Raw genomic sequence first — 9051 nt, 5'->3', positions numbered from 1 at the left:
GATTAGAGATGATTTGAAAATTTAGGGTTAGGTTTCCGCCGAAACCATCTCGGACCAACCGAGTTGTGGAACTCGGTACCACCGATTCAGCTCAAGCCATTGCACATGTGATTCTCGGTCTGACCGAGAGTTGAAAATCGGTGTGACCGAGTTTAGGACTTTGTGAAACCCTAGCAGTCTTGGTGCCATCAAACTGTGACTCGGTCTGACCGAGTTCACTAGTTTAGGTTCCAACAGCTGCTTCGGTATCACCGAGTTTACAAATCGGTTGATCCGAAATGCTTTCTGAGGAAAACTAAAACTAAGTTTTTGATTCATTCTTTTGCAAAAACCTCTGTATTTTGTGATGCTCATCCACTCTACCTCATCTATAATCTATTCACAGGGTCAGCTGTCAGAGATTGCATTATGTCTGATCAAAGTGACAGTCAGAACAAGTCAGAGGAGCAGGTTCACATGAGTGAGGGCACTAGTCCCTCTAGCAGCTCAGATGATGGAAGCAGGAGCACACCCAGCAACTTGCCAAAAGCTGCCACCAGGGCCAGAAAGAAGAAAACTTCTGATTCTGAGGATGAGGACTACGTGGCTGTTGAGGAAGAGGCCACCTCAAAGAGGAAAGTTCTCAAAAAGGAATATGGCACAGCTGCTACCACTAAGCCAGGAATAAAGACAAAGGTTCCTGCCAAGAGAGTTCCTATGTCAAAGGCCAGAACATCCACTCAAGAAACTTTGGGATCTGCACCCAAAGAATAGTTTGTGGAAGAGAAGAAGAGGAAAGAGAGGGTCAAGAAGACCATGGCCAGAGTAATTGGAAAGCCATCTATGATGAGTGACTCTGAAGAGAAAGAGGAAGAAGATGCTGCACCAGCACCTAAGGCATAGAAACTTATGGGAGATGCCATAAGATCAGGGGCTGCTTCATCTAAGCCCAAAGAAGCTCCCAAGCCAGCTGCTCCAAAACCCAAAACTGCACCCAAGAGGAGTACCAGGAACATTCCAGCTGCTGAGAAAAACAAGGCCCAAGTGCCTGAAACTGTTGCTGAAGAATAAGATGATGAGACACATGTTTTGAGGAAGTTAAAGCCAAAAATTCCATATCATAATGATTCTCATCCTGTACGAAGATTAGGAAGGACTCATGATTGAGGCTATGGAGAGAGTCAGATCCATATTCCACCAGAAGGAGAACTACTATGGACTACAGGTTTCATACCAAAGAACAACAAGATTTTTATGAGACAATGTTGCTTGACAAGAACCCAGTAGTATGTGACATGAGATGGGTCAACCGGGAGTACGTCAAGGAGAATGAAGAACACTATCCAGGAGTATATGATAGTTTCAAGGCTTGTGGAGTTGATGAGTTTGTGGCTCAGAAGCTCCCAAAGTGGAATGATGAGCTTATCATGCAGTTCTACTCCACAGCTCACTTCTACCCAGATGGCAAGATAGTCTGGATGTCTGAAGGCACTAGATACCAGTCAACAGTAGCAGAATGGGCTCAATTGATCAATGCTCCTGAGGAGAATGAAGATGACTTGGATGTCTATGCCAAGAAGAAGAAGAAGGATCACAACTCCATGGCTAGCATGTACAAGGAGATTCCTGATGCAGATCTTGAGACTCACCAATTTGGATCAGTGAAACACCTGCTGTCAGGACTGCCTACTATCAATTGGATCCTCAGGCACACTCTTCTGCCCAAGTCCGGTGATCACAGAATGCTCAGAGGCCACTCCATCAATCTGCTACATATATTTGATGTGCCACAAAAGTTCAAGGTCATGAGTCTTATAGTTGAAACTATCAAGAGGACAACTGCTGACCAAAAGAGAAGTTGTGGATATGCACCACAAATCCAGGAGTTGATTAACTCCAAGATGGGCACTGGCACATACTTGTTGGAAAAGGAGCACATGCCTATCTATCCAGACTTTGAGGACAACCAAGTGGTTATGAATGAGGATGAACCATCTTTTGTGCATGCTCAAGCAAAGAGGGAGAAGGCAAAGGCTGAGAAAGTTGCAAAGATGCCAACCATGGAAGAGGCATCTCAGTATCTTCTGAAGAGCAAGCAAGATCAGCTTGGCTACTTGATTGCATCCACTCTAAGGATTGAGAAAGGGCTGACCACCCTGACTCAAAACCAGGAGAGCTTGGAAAGGATCGTGGAGCAGAAGTTCTATCACATGGATGTGAAGGTAACTGAGATCCAGTCTGTTGTGGAGCAACTTCAGGATGATATACAGGAGAGGAAGGGCAAGTCTACCAGTGATGCTTTTGCTAGAGTGCCCAGAGGACAAAGATCTGCTGCAGTGCCTGTTCCACACACCAGAGCAACTTCATCTGCACCAGCTACAACTTCAGTGCCACCAGCTCCAGCACCTACTCCACCAGCTCCATCTACATTGACTGAAGCCTTCGTTCTTGGAGTTCTCCGGACACCACCACCTGAAGACCAAGCCTGAGAGACGATTTAGTGCTATGCATTTTCTATGAACTTTTTGGTAACTTGTTGCCAAAGGGGGAGAAAAATGTATAGATCATAGGCTTCAAGAGAGTGCGTTGCTTTTTTATTCTCTCTTGCTTTGGTGGTTGAACTTTATTTGCTTGATTGAGATACTTTCTGTCTATGTGATACTTGGATGATCATGTGTGTTTGATCATATGCTACATTAATGCTTGTTGGATGACATTATCATTTTATCCCTATATGATCATTCACCTTGCTTGGTGATGAGTGCATGTATTTAATTATTATCATTTTGAGCGCTCCACCAAGATGTATGTGACATGGAAGAGTAACCCATGAGCCTAACTCTCTGTGCATTTGCAGTCCAAAGCAAATCATAAACTATGCACAAATTTAGGGGGAGCTCTTGCTTTTCACATACTTCTCAAAGCGACAATGTTTTTCACTCTTATTATCATTCGTTGAAGCTTTGATCTATATGTTGTCATCAATTACCAAAAATGGGGAGATTGAAAGTGCAACTATCCCTGGGTGGTTTTGGTAATTCCTAACAACATATAGCTCATTGAGCTAATATTATTCCAAGATTAATATTTCAAGAAAAGCTCAATGAATGGCATGGCATGGATGAGGAAAGTGGACCCCTCAAAATACTAAGGACAAAAAGATTGGCTCAAGCTCAAAGCTCTAGACTCTACATTTTATATTTTAGTGATCCAAGATCACATTGAGTCTATAGGAAAAGCCAATACTATCAAGGAGGGATGAGGTGTTGCGTGATGAGGTTCTTGCTTCATAGTGCTTAGTGATATGCTCCAAAACCCTCAACTACCTTGCCACATCCACATATGACCTAAACCAAAAGTCAAACTCGGCCCCACCGATTCTTTCTATCCGGCGCCACCGAGTTCAGATGTCATAGCCACTGCCACAAACCATAGGCAAATCAGTCTCATCGATAGGGATCTCGGTCACACCGAGATGGGGTTGTAATCTCTCTATTTCCCTTCGTAACGTTTCGGTCCTACTGAGATGAGCGACCGGTCCCACCGAGATTGCAATGTAAACTCTCTGTTTCCCTTTTATAACATTTCGGTCCCACCGAAATGAGCAAATTGGTCCTACCGAATTTACCTGACTAACTCTCTGGTTAGCTTATTACCAAAATCGGTCCCACTGAGTTTGTGTAATCGGTCACACCGAGATTACGTTATGCCCTAACCCTAACCATATCGGTCCTACCGAGTTGCATCTCAGTCCCACCAAAAATCCTAACGGTCACTAGGTTTGCTAAATCGGTCCGACCGAGTTTCTCAATTCGGTCTCACCAAGATTGGTAAATTGTGTGTAACGGTTAGTTTTTGTGTGGAGGCTATATATACCCCTCCACCCACTCTTCATTCGCGGAGAGAGCCATCAGAACATACCTACACTTCCAATACACATTTTCTGAGAGAGAACCACCTACTCATGTGTTGAGGCCAAGGTATTCCATTCCCACCATATGAATCTTGATCTCTAGCCTTCCCCAAGTTGCTTTCCACTCAAATTTTCTTTCCACCAAATCCATATCCTGTGAGAGAGAGTTGAGTGTTGGGGAGACTATCATTTGAAGCACAAGAGCAAGGAGTTCATCATCAACACACCATTTGTTACTTCTTGGAGAGTGGTGTCTCCTAGATTGGCTAGGTGTCACTTGGGAGCCTCCGACAAGATTGTGGAGTTGAACCAAGGAGTTTGTAAGGGCAAGGAGATCGCCTACTTCGTGAAGATCTACCGCTAGTGAGGCAAGTCCTTCATGGGCGATGGCCATGATCGGGTAGACAAGGTTGCTTCTTCGTGGACCCTTCATGGGTGGAGCCCTCCGTGGACTCATGCAACTGTTACCCTTCGTGGGTTGAAGTCTCCATCAATGTAGATGTACGATAGCACCACCTATCAGAACCACGACAAAAACATCCGTGTCTCCAATTGCGTTTGAATTTTCCAAACCCTTCCCTTTACATTCTTGCAAGTTGCATGCTTTACTTTCCGCTGCTCATAGACTCTTTGCATGCTTGCTTGAATTGTGTTAAGATTGCTTGACTTGTGCTAAGATAGCTAAAATCTGCCAAAGACTAAACTTGGGAAAAGGATAGATTTTTAATTGGTCAAGTAGTCTAACCACCCCCCTCTCGACATACTTTCGATCCTACACCATCTCAGATTTCATGGCCTCAAGCCATTTTGCGGAATCTGGGCTTACCATCGCTTCTTCATAGTTCGTAGGTTCGTCATGGTCTAGCAACATAACTTCCAGAACAGGATTACGGTACCACTCTGGTGCGGATCCTACTCTGGTTGACCTACGAGGTTCAGTAACAAATTGATCTGAAGTTTCATGATCATCATCATTAACTTCCTCACTAATTGGTGTAGGTGTCGAAGAAACCGGTTTTTGTGAGGAACTACTTTCCAATAAGGGAGCAGGTACAGTTACCTCATCAAGTTCTACTTTCCTCCCACTCACTTCTTTTGAGAGAAACTCCTTCTCTAGAAAGATTCCGAATTTAGTAACAAAAGGCTTTCCTTTGGATATGTGATAGAAGGTGTACCCAACTGTCTCTTTTGGGTATCCTATGAAGACACATTTTTCCGATTTGGGTTCGTGCTTATCAGGTTGAAGCTTTTTCACATAAGCATCGCAGCCCCAAACTTTAAGAAACGACAAGTTTGGTTTCTTGCCAAACCACAGTTCATAAGGGTCGTCTCAACGGATTTTGATGGTGCCCTATTTAATGTGAATGCAGCTGTCTCTAGAGCATAACCCCAAAATAATAGCGGTAAATCAGTAAGAGACATCATAGATCGCACCATATCTAGTAAAGTACGATTACGACGTTCGGACACACCATTACGCTGTGGTGTTCCAGGTGGCGTGAGTTGCGAAACTATTCCGCATTGTTTCAAATGAAGACCAAATTCATAACTCAAATATTCTCCTCCACTATCAGATCATAGAAACTTTATTTTCTTGTTACAATGATTTTCAACTTCACTCTGAAATTCTTTGAACTTTCCAGATGTTTCAGATTTATGTTTAATTAAGTAGATATACCCATATATGCTTAAATCATCTGTGAAGGTGAGAAAATAACAATACCCGCGGCGAGCCTCCATATTCATCGGACCACACACATCTGTATGTATGATTTCCAACAAATATGTTGCTCGCTCCATAGTTCCGGAGAACGGCGTTTTAGTCATCTTGCCCATGAGGCACGATTCGCAAGTACCAAGTGATTCATAATCAAGTGGTTCCAAAAGTCCATTAGTATGGAGTTTCTTCATGCGCTTTATACCGATATGACCTAAATGGTAGTGCCACAAATAAGTTGCACTATGATTATCAACTCTGCATCTTTTGGCTTCAATATTATGAATATGTGTATTACTACTATCGAGATTTAATAGAAATAGACCACTCTTCAAGGGTGCATGACAGTAAAAGATATTACTCATATAAATAGAACAACCATTATTCTCTGATTTAAATGAATAACCGTCTCGCATCAAACAAGATCCAGATATAATGTTCATGCTTAACGCTGGCACCAAATAACAATTATTTAGGTCTAATATTAATCTCGAAGGTAGATGTAGAGGTAGCATGCCGACTGCAATCACATCGACTTTGGAACCATTTCCCACGCGCATCGTCACCTCCTCCTTAGCCAATCTTCGCTTAATCTGTAGCCCCTGTTTCGAGTTGCAAATATTAGCAACAGAACCAGTATCAAATACCCAAGTGCTACTGCGAGCATTAGTAAGGTACACACCAATAACATGTATATCACATATACCTTTGTTCACCTTGCCATCCTTCTTATCCGCCAAATACTTGGGGCAGTTCCGCTTCCAGTGACCAGTCTGCTTGCAGTAGAAGCACTCAGTCTCAGGCTTAAGTCCAGACTTGGGTTTCTTCTCTTGAGCAGCAACTTGCTTGCCGTTCTTCTTGAAGTTCCCCTTCTTCTTCCCTTTGCCCTTTTTCTTGAAACTGGTGGTCTTATTGACCATCAACATTTGATGCTCCTTCTTGATTTCTAGCTCCGCAGCCTTTATCATTGCGAAGAGCTCGGGAATTGTCTTATCCATCCCTTGCATGTTATACTTCATCACGAAGCTCTTGTAGCTTGGTGGCAGTGATTGAAGAATTATGTCAATGACGCTATCATCCGGAAGATTAACTCCCAGTTGAATCAAGTGATTGCAGTACCCAGACATTCTGAGTGTATGCTCACTGAGAGAACTATTCTCCTCCATCTTGCAGCTATAGTACTTATTGGAGACTTCATATCTCTCAATCCGGGCATTTTCTTGAAATATTAACTTCAACTCCTGGAACATCTCATATGCTCCATGGTGTTCAAAACGTCGTTGAAGTCCCGGTTCTAAGCCGTAAAGCATGGAACACTAAACTATCGAGTAGTCATCAACACGTGACTGCCAGGCATTCACAATGTCTGCAGTTGCCGGCGCACGTGGTACACCTAGCGGTGCTTCTAGGACGTAATTCTTCCGTGCAGCAATGAGGATAATCCTCAAGTTATGGACCCAGTCCGTGTAATTGTTACCATCATCTTTCAACTTTGCTTTCTCAAGGAACGCATTAAAATTCAACGAAACAACAGCACGGGCCATCTATCTACAATCAACATAGACAAGCAAAATACTATCAGGTACTAAGTTCATGATAAATTTAAGTTCAATTAATCATATTATTAAAGAACTCCCACTTAGATAGACATCCCTCTAATCCTCTAAGTGATCACGTGATCCAAATCAACTAAATCATGTCCGATCATCACATGAGATGGAGTAGTTTCAATGGTGAACATCACGCTCGACCTTTCGGTCTCCGTGTTCCGAGGCCATATCTGTTATATGCTAGGCTCGTCAAGTTTAACCTGAGTATTCCGCGTGTGCAACTGTTTTGCACCCGTTGTATTTGAACGTAGAGCCTATCACACCCGATCATCACGTGGTGTCTCAGCACGAAGAACTTTCACAACGGTGCATACTCAGGGAGAACACTTATACTTTGATAATTTAGTGAGGGATCATCTTATAATGCTACCGTCAATCAAAGCAAGATAAGATGCATAAAAAGATAAACATCACATGCAATCAATATAAATGATATGATATGGCCATCATCATCTTGTGCTTGTGATCTCCATCTCTGAAGCACCATCATGATCACCATCGTCACCGGTGCGACACCTTGATCTCCATGGTAGCATCGTTGTCATCTCGCCAATCTTATGCTTCTACGACTATCGCTAGCGCTTAGTGATAAACTAAAGCATTACAGGGTGATTGCATTGCATACAATAAAGCGACAACCATATGGCTCCTGCCAGTTGCCGATAACTCGGTTACAAAACATGATCATCTCATACAATAAAATATATCATCATGCCTTGACCATATCACATCATATCATGCCCTGCAAAAACAAGTTAGACGTCCTCTACTTTGTTGTTGCAAGTTTTACGTGGCTGCTACGGGCTGAGCAAGAACCGGTCTTACCTACGCATCAAAACCACAACGATAGTTTGTCAAGTTGGTGTTGTTTTAACCTTCGCAAGGACCGGGCGTAGCCACACTCGGTTCAACTAAAGTTGGAGAAACTGACACCCGCCAGCCACCTGTGTGCAAAGCACGTCGGTAGAACTAGTCTCGCGTAAGTGTACGCGTAATGTCGGTCCGGGCCGCTTCATCCAACAATACCGCCGAACCAAAGTATGACATGCTGGTAAGTAGTATGACTTATATCGCCCACAACTCACTTGTGTTCTACTTGTGCATATGACATCTATGCATAAAACCAGGCTCGGATGCCACTGTTGGCGAACGTAGTAATTTCAAAAAAAAATCCTACGCACACGTAAGATCTTGGTGATGCATAGCAACGAGAGGGGAGAGTGTTATCCACGTACCCTCGTAGACCGAAAGCGGAAGCATTAGCACAACGCAGTTGATGTAGTCATACGTCTTCACGATCCGACCGATCACACGGCACCTCCGAGTTCAGCACACGTTCAGCCCGATGACGTCCCTCGAACTCAATCCAGCCGAGTGTTGAGGGAGAGTTTCATCAGCACAACAGCATGGTGATGATGATGATGTTCTACCAACGCTGGGCTTCGCCTAAGCACCACTACAGTATTATCGAGGTGGACTATGGTGGAGGGGGGCACCGCACACGGCTAAAAGATCAACAGATCCATTGTTGTATCTATGGGGTGCCCCTGCCCCCGTATATAAAGGAGCAAGGGGGGGAGAGGCGGCTGGCCAGGAGGGGCGCACCAGGAGGTGTCCTACTCCCACCGGGAGTAGGACTCCCTCCCTTTTCCTTGTTGGATTAGGAGAGGAGAGGGAAGGAGAGAGAGGGGAAAGGAAAGGGGGGGCACCGCCCCCCTCCTTATCCAATTCGGACTTGGGGGGAGGGGTGTAACACCCTCGATGCGACTATATCTCCCACGTGTCGAGGCACGACTTAGAGGCATAATCGCATTTAAGGCATATGTCGCAAG

Source organism: Triticum dicoccoides, chromosome 5A, assembly GCF_002162155.2.
Source record: "Triticum dicoccoides isolate Atlit2015 ecotype Zavitan chromosome 5A, WEW_v2.0, whole genome shotgun sequence".
Classification (NCBI taxonomy): Eukaryota; Viridiplantae; Streptophyta; class Magnoliopsida; order Poales; family Poaceae; genus Triticum; species Triticum dicoccoides.
The sequence above is the reverse complement of the archived record's forward strand: the minus strand, read 5'-3'. Positions refer to the sequence as shown.